This window comes from Palaemon carinicauda, chromosome 20 (genome assembly GCF_036898095.1).
Source record: "Palaemon carinicauda isolate YSFRI2023 chromosome 20, ASM3689809v2, whole genome shotgun sequence".
In the NCBI taxonomy this organism is placed as follows: Eukaryota; Metazoa; Arthropoda; class Malacostraca; order Decapoda; family Palaemonidae; genus Palaemon; species Palaemon carinicauda.
The window spans coordinates 44,202,225-44,216,904 of NC_090744.1; positions in this window are offsets into that span (position 1 = coordinate 44,202,225).

Here is a 14,680-nt window from a genome sequence, read left to right on the forward strand (position 1 = left end):
CTTCATACCAGAATGCATATATATATATATATATATATATATATATATATATATATATACATGGGGATCCCTTAACGTGGTTAAAGGGTTTGCTCATCGCCATAATCAGCAAAGCTATGCTAGTCAGGGCCACCCATTCTAAATTGGTTTGCTGTGAACGATCAGACAAAAATCTCTCACCATCACCAATCCGCTGTGGCCAGAGGGGTAATGAAATTACATGTATATCATTACCTTGTCTCGGCCTCCAGTCCCCAACGGCAGCTGAACAATTGTCCTTGATGACGAGCAGTTACCTCCCACTGTAGAGGCGTTAAAGATGTCTGGAGTAGAACAGGTCTCCTTTGGAAATTGAACCTTGCAACATAAAACGTCAAGACCCTATCTAGGGAAAACTGTATTAATAGAAGAGCTGAACGAAATAAATAGGGATATAATCGGATTGAGGGAAATTAGAAGAACTGTGGGTCTTTTATAGAATTCAAAGAGGGTCATATATTTTGCTTCAGAGGATATAAAAAGAAACAAAGAAATTGGAGTAGGTTTTATTTTTTAGATCGCTTGCAGGTAAGATAGAAGATATAAAAAAAAGAAAGAGGAGACATACTTGTAGAAATATGTTCATGATTTTAATCAAGAACAACTTGTTTTATGAAATGAAACAGAAAATGGACATGGAGAAACGAATAAGAATAGATTTTATTACCTGTGAAAAAGTTAATTTAGTTAAAGATGTAACAGTGTTAAACAAATTAAAGTCAAGCGACTATGGAGTGGTGAGAGGCAAAATTTGTCTATGTCTAAGGAAAGAAAGAGAAAAACTAGTTTTTAAAAGAAACACACTTCTATAATAGAAGAAAAATCTTATTACTTGCTAAGCTACATCCCTAGTTGGAAAAGCAGTATGCTTGTTATGGGTAGATACACTACTTTTAAAGGAATATGTTATAAAAGACAAAAATATCTATTCCCAAAGTGCGAGCAGCGAGGCGAGATCTGACAACCTTATTGTTTGGTCAAACCTGTCATCACTTTACTGTCGTCAGCCTTTTGAAAGTAAACCGAGCCTCGACAAGAGCACCTGCCGCGATAAGGGGACTGTCCTGTTTTGACCAAGATGGCATCGTCTTATTTATTGGAGTCAGCATATTTTGAGAAATCGAGCCTGAGGGAAATCCTTGTTTATGAAATATGTCATCATGGAAGGACACGTGCTCCTCTTTTGTTACGACTTAACACGTGGTCAAGATTGCATCAGAAATTTCTTCCAGAAGCTTCCATGGCGTGATCGAAGTGGGCGTTTTTGAGGAAGCCAATAGAGATGAAGAATTGTTAAAAAAAACGCCTTCTATGGAATTGACCACTGGCCACTGTAATTAACACCGCCCATATATGGGCATATGAACTTCAAGACGAGATTGTTCAAGAGAGATAGGACGGGACATAAGACAAGAGAGGAACTATATCCGAAGCAGATGAGATCCAAGTCCTAACGAGATAAGAAACAGAGAAGACCAGAAGTCTGATAGAGCCAGATTCTAACCTTTCCCTTCAGACAACAAAATCCTATCTCCAAAAGATCCAGCTATGGCTGAGAAGAAGAGACAAATTGAAGCAGCCAGCCATCCCTGCTTTTGACGAGAAGTAGCCCACACTGCCTGCAGCCTGACTTAGTTCAACATTATCATCGAATTCTTGGAGAAGACTTCTGATGTCCCATCTTGATGCCACCCTTTCCGTGACGTCTTCGAATCCGGTCATCGTGCCAGTTTCATCTGAACTTCAGCCTGAAGTCTACGTACCAGTATCTTCTCAGCAGCTGCAAAAAACCACTCCTTAAGTATTTCTACCTTACTGACTGTTCCCCTTTTCTATTGATGTTTTAATTGATTTGATTTGTCAGTTAAAGTAATGGAATTAGTAATATTGAATTTCTTTATATAAGTTTGTGAATAAACGTGTTGTATTTTTTCGTGAGTTTCTTTTTATATTCATTTCCCATATTTCAATCGGTGTTGTTGGAAACATTTATTTTAATTATTAAAAGAACCTGTAACAATGTTAAGATCGTAATAATGATATAAGCCCAAGGGAAAATGGCCCAGTGAGGAAAGGAAACAAGGAAAAATAAAATATTTTAAGAACAGCAACAACACCTAAACAAATATTTCCTATATAAACTAGAAAACATTTAACAAAATAAGAAGTAGAGAAATTAGATAGAATAGTGTGCCCGAGTGTACCCTCAAGCAAGAGAACTCTAACCCAAGACAGTGGAAGACCATGGTACAGAGTCTATGGCACCACCAAGACTAGACAAGAATGGCTTTGATTTTGGAGTGTCCTTCTCTAAGAAGACCTGCTTACCATAGCTAAAGAGTCTCTTCTACCCTTACTAAGAAGAATGTTGGGTGAAGAAGAATAGTTTGGTAATATCCTGTGTTATCAGGTATATAAAGACAGGGGAAAATCTGTAAAGAATAGGCCAGACTATTCGGTGTATGAGTAGGACAAAGGAAAGTGAACCGTAACTAGAGAAAAGGATCCAATGTAGTACTGTCTGGCCAATCAAAGACCCCCATAACCCAATAAGCACATATGGCGGCTTTGAAATATTTTCGAGAATCTTGCAGTGACACTTGTTCTGGAATACAAGATATTTTCCTTTACAATTCCTTACTCTACATTAACATTTATTAAGTAAAAATATACATTTACCTTAAGTTCTTTAATATAGGATAAATAAATCTAATCTATATATAACATTTACCACTTGGTGAAAGTAAGAGACTCTTTACCTATGGCAAGCACCTCTTCTAGGAGAAGGACACTCCCAAATCAAACCATTGTTTTCTAGTCTTGGGTATTGGCATAGCCTCTGTACCAGTGGTTCTCAACCTTTGTCTCTTGAGGCACCCATGAGGCAATTTATCTTATCCCAGGAATACACACACTCATATACAATATATATATATATATATATATATATATATATATACATATATATATATATGCATATATATATATATATATATATATATATATATATATATATATATGATTATAAATATATCATCTACTATATATGTATATATATATATATATATATATATATATATATATATATAGAGAGAGAGAGAGAGAGAGAGAGAGAGAGAGAGAGAGAGTATATATATATATACATATATATGTATATATATATGTATATATACATATATATACATATATATATATATATATATATATATATATATATATATATATATATATATATATATATACATATATACATACATATATATATGTATATATACATATAGTCATATATATAAAGTTATATTTATTTATGTATATATATATATATATATATATACATATATATATATAGTAGATAATCATCATACTGGAATTATTATGGACCAGCAGGGGTCACTTGCCTTTGATAGATAGGCACTCTTTATCACAGGGAACTGGCTATCCTTTGATGGATTTAGACATTTAATCCTCATTTATGCCCTTTACGTCAATAGGCCTAGGAGGAGATGATGATGATGATGATGATACAGAATTGTATATACCCACATACACACATACATATAGAGCTAGATTTCTACCGATCGTCCTTGATAAGTTACCGTGGCAATATGGCTGTCGCCTACACGTATGCCGGCTGGGTTAATGCTGCATCTATTGTATGATATCTATGATAACGCTTATGAAATCCGTTGAACGGTGCGATACGGGTTTGCTTCATGGCCCATGCTGCCTCGAAACCACATTTCTTGCTTACTCTGCGAACCATTTATCCATCATTAGTAATACCTACCTTCAGTAAAATTGAAAATAAAAATCTCACACGATATGTTTCAATAAATAATGTTAAGATCTGCGATTTCTCACGATGTTTAACGAAGAAAAAATGATATATGAATAAAAATATAATTAGATAATACAGGAATTTTCACGGAACCCCGGTTGGCAATGGCTGCTCTATACCACAGTCTTCCACTGTCTTGGATGAGAGTTCTCTTGCTTGAAGGTGCACTTAAGCGCACATTTATATCGGTCTCCTTATTTCCTATCCTCACTGGGCTATTTTCCTTGTTTGGACCGTTAGGCTTATTACGTCCAGCTTCTATAAATAGGGGTTTATAGCTTATTTAGTAATAATAATACTCCCTTGACAGGTTTCCTCTCATCAAAAGTCCTTTTCCCATTTCTTTTGTATTTCGATCAGTTACAGCGAGAGCCGAGGCCGACTGTTGCAAAGGCTTATGTAAACGTTAAAAAACAATCCTGTTATCAAACAAACAAGAGCTAAACATTCCAAGTAAAAATAAGATAAAATAAAAATAAGATAAAATAAAAATAAATAAAAAACGTAGCATAGTCAGCAACATTCCGACTAATGGAATGACCAGATCAGCCAGTGTTCACAAGGGAGATAAATCGGTTTGAATCCGACCGAATTAAGGAATGTAGTTTTATCTCTTTCTCCCTCCATTTTTCCGAGCTTCCTAAGCACAGTTCGATGCGTCTTTTATTTTGCTTCCTCTTATATGTCATCCATTTTTATCGCCTTTTCTTCGAATGCATTTGAGCATGTTTACTAATATTTCATTCTTATTGCTGCCTTATTTGCATACATGGGGCATAATCACTAATGATAAATTAATCAGCCCATTTATCGTAATTCAGTAATATTTCAGTTCCTTTTTGTATTTATTCAATGTTTACATTACGCCTTACTCATTTCAGTGCAAAGTAGGAATTTGGTAAATTAACGTCAGCATTGGAGAGACTTATGGCTCTTTGTGATTCCAGGAAAAATCTATACATTAAGACACAAGTAAAAGAATAAAGTCTTGCTGACAGGAATAAAGGTAATGAAAATCTTAGTGAGAACTATAACGATATATCTCGAATGTTTTAGCATTTGTTTCATATTCTTGTAGTTGAAGTGGTTTCAATATCAAATGACAACGTGGAATATCAATAAGGGAGATAACACAATAAAAGCCTGACATTTACTTAGGTTAGTCTGTGTAAATTACAAGTTGTTTTCCTGATTTTATCATCATCATGATTAATATTCTTCTTATTATTATTGAAGCGTAGGTTTTGCTCTGAGATCAAATGGTTCAAATTTTTCTAGAAATAAAATTTTTATTTCTCGTATTTGCATCGAGTCGTCTCCTATCTCAACATCTCGATCGAGGCTTCTCTTCCATAGTTGCGAGTTATTACAATGCACAAGAGAATTCCATCTTCGAACACGTATTCAAAAGAAGAAGAATTACAGGACGTTCACTAACACAATCCTTATCTCTATTTCTCCCTTTCTATTCCCGCGAAGCTTTCTGGTATCTATTCTTAACCCATCATGAACAGAAAATGTTAATTTTTGTATTATTAATGAATAGTAAGGTTTAATGTAAATATGCTCCAAGGAGAATAGTAAAAAGACATATTTTTTAAAAAAGGACATAACATGATCAATATGAAAACTATTATTATTAGCAATTTATAAAACAGAAACACCTGGAATGTAATTTCCTTGCATCAAAGGAATAAAATGTCCATACGAATAGAACCAAACAGCAAATGGGAGTGGAGCAGTATGCAAATATATAACGAACACAAAAAACTAAAAATCAAATAAAGGCTGAACGAGGCTGCGAGGTCTGCCTGCCATGGTGTCGACAGCTGTGTATGCTCGAACCCAATGTTCCTATGTTCAGAGCTTCAAGTTACTTTGGTCCTGTTAACGAAGGGCAGCCAGAGCTGATGCTGACTGGCATAAGGCCAGCATATTTGAATAACGACGTTGAGGGAGGCTGTATCTCTTTGTGGTACGACCGCTGGCCGCAGGATGGACACAATCAGTTTATACCGAGACAGACGTTTGTTCCGAGTCGATTCAGTCGTCCTGTGAAGGAGTTTATGTCGTTAACTGATCGATTACACAACGGACTCGGTCTTCGGCTTCGGGAATTGTTGCACCTTCGAATACTGGAAGTGTGAGATATACAAGAGTATCATTAAAATATCTGTATCTTTAAGAATTAAGAACTAGAACCTTTCATAATAGGGACATCTTTGGATCGACTAGTTAATTGAATTTATGCTAGATTATATAGATCATTTAGGAAGTGACTTCTAGAAAATATAAATGAAGCTGATGAAAGAAAAAAATCAACTGAAACAAATATGGTTTATGATGGAATAAAAGATAATTGAAATATAAATACATAGGCTACATACAGTGAAATGTTTATTCAGTAATTGGAAAAAATACATAAAATTGTTAAAATAAGAACATATTTTTCTGTGTTCCGTTCAGCTTACATTTAAGAGTATATTCACACATTCGTAACTATCTTTTTTATTATTATTATGATCAATAACACATTTTCAATGAGTAACTATAAATAAAACTCTTAAAAATTAAAGAAAGATGGGATTCGCTTATGGAATTTTTGGTCTATTTGCTTCGACTCAACATCTTGATGAAGACTTCAAGAAGAGGAAACTTAGGAAGAGAAATTGAGACCCAGATCAAGACTCATTACGATCTCGGTGATTAATTGATTTGTATCTCAATCCAACGTTCGAGTTCAAGGGGGATCAAAGACGGTCTCTGAGAAATATGAAATCATTCCAGGTCGAAAAATTCCATTTCAGAGATTGAAAGTCGGAATTATGTTTTCTGAAATTTGACAGTTCGTTGGTCAGATAATGGTAACGGGCCATACTATATAGATGATAGTAACCCACGTAGTGGTTGTGCTAGACCCACGGGTAATATTTCTGCCTCACGATTCGAGGGTAGGAAGTTCGATGCCAGTTCGCAGCCCTAAAAGGACTTCCACTCTAGTCTCTACTACCTTACTCTCACTGTGAGCTAGGGATAGGGGTTGTGGCGCCTGTAGATCTACCTGATGAGTAATCTGCAGCCATTGCCTGGCCTTCCCTAGTCTTAACTTGGGTGGAAATAGTCTTGGCCGTTGATCATATGATCTATAGGATATTGTCCTATCCGTTGCCTCTCACTATACTAGGTAAAAAAGTGCAAGTGAAGAAAATCTCGTATTTCCCATTGATAAAGAGCATTGTATAAATGTATATCAATTTTCATTAGAAATATTGCATTATATGATGGAAAGAAGGTGCAGGTACTTCACTTTATAGAACTGTGGGCCCAATATTGTCGAAGAAAACACTCCCAGAGCGAAATGATCACTTTGAATTTGGAAGATCTGCCTCTGCAGATAACTGAGCAAGTCCAGTCATACTTGATCAGTTAGGAACTTGATATAAAAAACTAACGAGATAAGGTCAGTCATTACTTATCGATTCCTTTCTAATTGTTAATTATGACCTGTTGAAATCCCTATATGTGACCGCAAATATCCTAAAATGTGATAATTTTAATTCCTTTTTTTAATATTAAGAATTGTGTCCTGGTTTGTGAAGAGCCATATATGAAATTGATCATCTATTAATCTATACAACATTTTCCTACAAATTCATCATAATGTATAAGAATGTAGGACAATGTGAAATACTTGATTAAGTCTCGTAAAAATATTCTGTATTTTTTGCTGAAATTTACAAGTATGTTCTGTAAGCTTGAGTGATTCCAAGCTTAAAGACAAATGATAATATAATATAAACTTATCTGACAACAGAATAGCAAATCAGGCTAATTGTAATAACTTTCAATCTCTTTGTAATTTCCTCTGCTCGTTTTTACTTCTCATTTCTTGCGGTAATTATTATTTTAACGATATTAAGAAGACCTTGCAACAACTAATTATATATTTTCATTAATTTCATTACATTACTTCTCTCTCTCTCTCTCTCTCTCTCTCTCTCTCTCTCTCTCTCTCTCTCTCTCTCTCTCTCTCTCTCTCTCTCTCTTTCACACACACACATAAACACACACGGATACAAACACGTTCATGCTCCATTAATTTCTGTGACAACGTTTTTAAGCGTAATAAAGATGCTTTATAATACTGACACAAAAAAACTTTTTCCTTTATATTTATACGTTGCTCTTAACTCCTCTGAATATAATGGCATCAGTTCATGTACGAATAAGAATATTGTATCTCTTTTGTGTATATGAAAAATCGAATGAATTCTATTATGAAAATAGCCAAGTCGGTTGCCATGGTTACCGATGCTTACATCCTGTCAAAGACTGAAAGGATTATAAAAGTAAATTAGGTCGTATGGAGGATTTAAATGGCCTTCTAAACTGTACTTTACAAAAATATCATTAGACTTTTGAAAGACGTCTTATAATGGAAGAAGTCGTTTCATAGTATGAAAAAACTTTTGATAAGTCAGCTTATAACAGAAAAGTCTTTTGATGAATCGTCTTATAAAGGAAAAAAGTCTTTAGATGATTCATCATGATAAAAAACAGCCTTTCGTCAAGTCATCCTATAACGGAAAAAAGTCTTTTATAATTTATCTTTTCATGCAAAAAGGACTTTTGATAAGTCATCATGTAATGGAAAACTGCCTTTTGATAAGCCGTCTAATAATGGAAAAAAGTTTTTTTTGATAAGATATCATATAACAGAAAAGAGCCTTTTGATAAATTGTATTATTATGGAAAAACGTCTTTTGATAAGTCATCTTATGATGCAATTAAGAATTTTGATAAGTCATCATCTGACGGAAAATAGACTTTCAATAAGACGTCTAATAATGGAAGAAAGTCTTTAGATAAGACATCATACAACGGATAATAGACTTTCAGTAAGTAGTCTTATAACTAAAATAAATCTTTCGATAAGTCATTTTATAATGGAAAGAATTCTTTTGATATTTTTACTTAAAATGGAAACAAATCTTTGGATAGGTCGTCTTATAACAAAAAAGTCTTTTGATAAGTCACCATGTAACAGAAAAAATCTATTGATATGTTGACTTACAACGGAGAGAGTCTGTCTTTCGATAAGTCGCCTTAGATTGCAAAAAAGAAAAAAAAAATTATAAGTCATCATATAACGAAAAAAAAATCCTTCTGATATATTTACTTATAATGGAAAAAAGACTTTCGATAAGTCGTCTTTTAATGGAAAAAAAAACTTTTGATAAGTCATTATACAACGAAAAACAGCCTTTTGATATGTTGACTTAAAGCGGAAAAAAGTCTTTTGATAAGTTATCATATAACAAAAAAGACTTTTTTTTATTAAAAGACTCTTTTTACGTTTAAAGTCAACACATGAAAAGGCTGTTTTTCGTTATATAATGACTTAGCAAAAGACTTTTTTCCATTAAAAGACGACTTATAGTTATATGATGACATATCAAAAGATTTTTTTTTCCTTGTAAGTCAACATATCAAGAGACTTTTCTTCCGTTTCATGATGACTTATCAAAAGACTTTTTTGTTATAAGAAGACTTATTGAATGATTTTTTTCCCATTACAAGTCATCATGTAACAGAAAAAAGTCTTTTGATAAGTCTTCTTATAAAGGAAAAAAGTCTTTCGATAAGTTGTTTTATGACGGTAAAAGTCTTATGATAAGTCGTTTTATAATGGAAAAAAGTCTTTTGATATGTCATCATATAACGGAAAACCTCCTTTTGAAATGTTGACTTATAACGGAAAAAGTCTTTCAATATGTTGTCTTATAAGGAAAAAAATGCTTTTTGATAAGTCATCATAAACCAGAGGGTCTTTTGATAAGTCATCATATAACGGAGAAAAGTCTTTTGATAAGTCGTCTTGTAAAGAAAAAACTCGTTCTGATAGGTTTTGTTATAATGGAAAAAACTTTTGATTAGTCGTCTTTTACCAAAAATAATGTCTTTTGATAAGTCATCTTCTAACGGAAGAAATTCTTTTGATAAGTCATCATATAACAGAAAACAGCCTTCTGATATGTTGTCTTAAAACGGAGGAAAGTATTTTGATAAGTCGTCTTACAATGTAAAAAGGTCTTTTGATAAGTTATCATGTAATGGAAAAACGCATTTCGATAAGTCGTCTTTTAACGCAAAAAAATCTTTTTATAAATCATCTTATGATGCAAAAAACCTTTTGATAAGACAGCATATCCCAGAAATAAGCCTTTTGATAAATTGTATTATAACGGAAAAAAGTCTTTTGGTAAGTCGACTTATGAAGCAAAAATGAATTTTGATAAGTCATCATCTAACGGAAAATAGACTTTCAATAAGTCATCTAATAATGGATAAAAGTCTTTAGATAAGTCATCATACAACGGATAATAGACTTTCAATAAGATGTCTTATAACTAAAATAAATCTTTCGATAAGTCGTTTGATAATGGAGAGAAGTCTTTTTATATGTTGACTTATAATGGAAAAAATCTTTTGATAAGTCGTCTTATAACGAAAAAAAGTCTTTCGATAAGTCACCATTGAACGGAAAAAAGTCATTTGATATGTTGACTTATAACGAAAAAAAGTCTTTCGACAAGTCATCATATAATGGAAAAAAGTATTTTGATAAGTCTTCTTATAAAGGAAAAAAGTCTTTGATAAGTTGCCTTATAACAGGAAAGAGTCTTTTGATAAGTTGTTTTATGACGGAAAAAAGTCTTCTGGTAAGTCATCGTTTAATGGAAAAAAGCCTTTGATATGTTTTAAAAAATTATTTTGACAAGTCCTCTTATAATGGAAAGCCGCCTTTTGATAAGTTGTCTTTATAATGGAAAAAAGTATTTTCATAAGTCATAATATAATGGAGAAGTCTTTCAATAAGTTGGGTTATAATGGAAAAAAGTATTTTGATAAGTCGTTTTATATTGGAAGAAAGTCTTTGATACTTCACCATATAATGGAAAATAGCTTTTTGATAAGAGGTCTTATAACGGAAGAAAGTGTTTTGATAAATCATCATATAATGGAAAAAAATATTTGATTAGTCGTTTTACAACGGAAAAAAAATCTTTGACAAGTCATCATATAACGGAAAAAAGCCTTTTGATACCTCATCATATAATCGAAAAAAGCCTTTTGATAAGTAGTCTTATAATGGAAACATGTCTTTTGATATGTCATCTTATAATAAAAAAAAGTCTTTTGTTATGTCCTCGTATAACGAAAAAAAAAAAAAAAGGATTTTGATAATCTTCTCAAAATAGAAAAGTTTCAAAATAGTGAGTGAAAAGAAACAAGGATAATTAATCAGGAATTGCTCTTTTCATTTACAGATTAAAAAGACATAAGTTAGTAATAATGCTGTGGCTTGAGAGATATTATTAAAAAACGCAATATTTCAATTCTAATGCATGTCAATTATAATAAATTGATAAAATAAAATAAAAAAACATTATCCTTTTTCATTGATGTGTTCCTTTCACCTTATCATCATCTGATTCTACAACCTTCCCAAATCTCAGGCAACGTATTATAACGAGATATATTCAAGGCTGCACATTGTCATATCCTCCAAAAGTTAATCATATTTGGAGTGGGAAAGGGAGGGAAGGAGATCGTGTCATCCATGTCTGGGGAGGGGAAGTGTCATACAAAGATTATTGACAGTAAGTTTCTGTAGCTATCAATGGGATGTCAAGACATCTTATAAACACGCTCACAGAGAAACATCAACACAACAGACATACATGGCCGAAAACATTATCTCCTCGCAGGTTTGGTGGTGGAAATAAACACGTTTTCTAAATGTGAACTTCGGAAAAAGAAATACTTATTTCGTTGAACCTAAAAGTCTTTGGCTTTAATTTCTTTTCAAAGAGGTCGATTTTTCATCGCCTAATGGACGAAAATCCGTTCACACCATTAGTGCCTCAAAGGTTAAGTCATAATGGATTACTTTCTTCGGATTTCTTTCTTTTTTTTTCCTTGGTCAAAGTCACACCTATTTTTCTTTCTAAAGTAAAAGAATGTTTATAAAATTCACATGAAGAATTCAAGAACATTATTATCATTATTGTTAAATGCTAAGCTACAACCCTAGTTTGAAAAGCAGGATGCTAAATGCTCAGTGGCCCCAACAGGGAAAATAGCCCAATGAGGAAAGGAAACAAGGAAAAATAAAATATTTCAAGAACAGTAAAAACATCGAAATAAATATTTCCTATATAAACTATAAAAACTTCAACAAAATAAGAAGAGAAACAAGATAGAACAATGTGCCTGAGTGTACCCTCAAGCAAGAGACCTCTAACCCAAGACAGTAGAAGACCATGGTACAGAGGCTATGGCACTACCCAAGACTAGAGAACACTGGTTTGATTTTGGAGTGTCCTTCTCCTAGAAGAGCTGCTTACCATAACTAAAGAACCTCCTCTATTCTTACCAAGAGGAAAGTAGCCACTGAACAATTACAATGCAGTAGTTAAGACCCTTGGGAGAAGAATTGTTTGGCACTCTCAGTGTTGTCAGGTGTCTGAGGAAAGAGGAGAATATGTAAAGAATAGGCCAGAGAGGAAGATCCAATGTAGTACTGTCTGTCCAGTCGAAGACCCCTATATCTCTCTAGCTGTAGTATCTCAACGGGCAGCTGGTGCCCTGGCCAACCTACTACCCTGATATGAGACCACACATACACACACACACATAAACACACACACATACACAAACACACTTATACACACACACACACACACACACACATATATATATATATATATATATATATATATATATATATATATATATATATATATATATATATATATAAACGCACACATGCAACAACAACAAATGCAGCCGTGTCCAGTGTACTGCAGGACAAAGGCCTTAGACATGTCCATACACTTGTTTGGGGTTTTCCCATTTCTATTACTACGTTGTTCAACTGCGGATTGGTGATGACGGAAGACCTTTGTTTAATCGCTCACAGCAAATCAACCTAGTATGGGTGGCTCTGATTAGTGCAGCTATCCCTTTCACCACGCTAATGTATTCCAAATCAGAAAGGGATTATATATACTGTACTATATATATATATATATATATATATATATATATATATATATATATATATATATATATATATATATATATATATATATATATATATATATATATATATATATATATATATATATATATATATATATATTTGAATTGCCTCTTTTTCGAGAAATAGACTTCTCTGAAATGAAAAAATAACATCCTGTGAGGTAAGAAACTCTTTCCTTTTAAAGGAGTAAAATATATCACAAAAAAGAGATAAAAATACATCCTGCAAAAGTAGGAAAAATTTCATCTGAAAATTAATAATGAAAACGGCTCCTCAAAAAGAGAGAAAAAAAAGGAGAATGAATGAACCTCCTCAAAGAAGGAAGAAAATGAGGTAATTCATTATTATTATTATTATTATTATTATTATTATTATTATAAAGGAGAGATCAGGAGGACGGTGAATGTTCATTCCTCTCCAGAATATAAGAGGAAGAAATCTCCTCCAACAAAATGGACGGAAGATTTACATAATCAAAACCTGAGGAGGATTTTTTTCCCTTCGAAAGTAAGGAAAAGAAACGACTTCTTTTAAAAACAAGATATAAATTACATCATTAAAAGTGGCGGAGAACGACACTGCCTCAAAATAAGAGTTTTTTGACCTGGCGGAGATAAAAATGAAAAATTGAGGTCATTAAAATCATTAGGAAATGAAAAACTGTTCACGGAAAAATTGGAATTGATAAGGATGACCTCGATAGGAAATATCCTTCACGTGAAGATGATGAAAAGAGATGCCACCAAAAGATAAGATAAATCAAATAAAAACATTAAAAGATTAAAGATAAGAGAAATGAAATGATAAAAAACGTTTAAAGATTTTTCTTCAAATCATTCAGGTTTCTTGCATTCATGAGGGTTATGAAATACGTTTAATAATCTAATTAGGTCATTTGTTTTCCCATGGTAAAGAGGCTTCTCTTCCTTATCATTAAGGATAATTATTACTAGCCCTTTGGGGGAATGATTAAGGTACAAATGAAGACCTCAGAGTTAGAAAATAAATCTTCTATTAAAGAGGAAGATGAAGAAGAAGAAGAACAATGAAAGTCAAGCGTAGTTGCAATAGCCATGGCCTCTGTACCAGGTTCTTCCACTGTCTTAGGTTAGAGTTCTCTTGCTTTAGGGTACACTTGGGCACACTATTCTCATTTTTCTTCCTCTTGTTTTGTCAAAGTTTTTATAGCTTATATAGGAGGTACTTTTTTTTAATGTTGTTACTGTTCTTGAAACATTTTATGTTTCCTTGTTTCCTTTCCTTACTGGGCTATTTTCCCCGTTGGGTCCCCTGGCCTTATAAAATTCTGCTTTTCCAACTAAGGTTGTGGCGTAGCAATTAATAATAATAATAATAATAATAATAATATCTGTTCGATCATCTTTGAATCATCAACCCAAAATGTTGCCACATAAATGGGGAGTCTGGTGTGAGCGGCATTGAGTCTTCATGATGGCCGATAAGCAAATATATTAAAAAATTGTTTTGTCAAAATATTTCCTCACTTTACGAACAGAGGCTAAAACGAATCATCAACATTCCATCAACTTACTTGTAAGGTGAGTTGTTGGTCGTGAGTAGACGAAGCAAGCTTTTACCCCCAACAACAATCAATTTGGGAAATGAAAGAAAAGAAAATGATTTTTTTTTTGAGATTTTATGTGGAAAAACACATCGGATGTAATCACCACAGT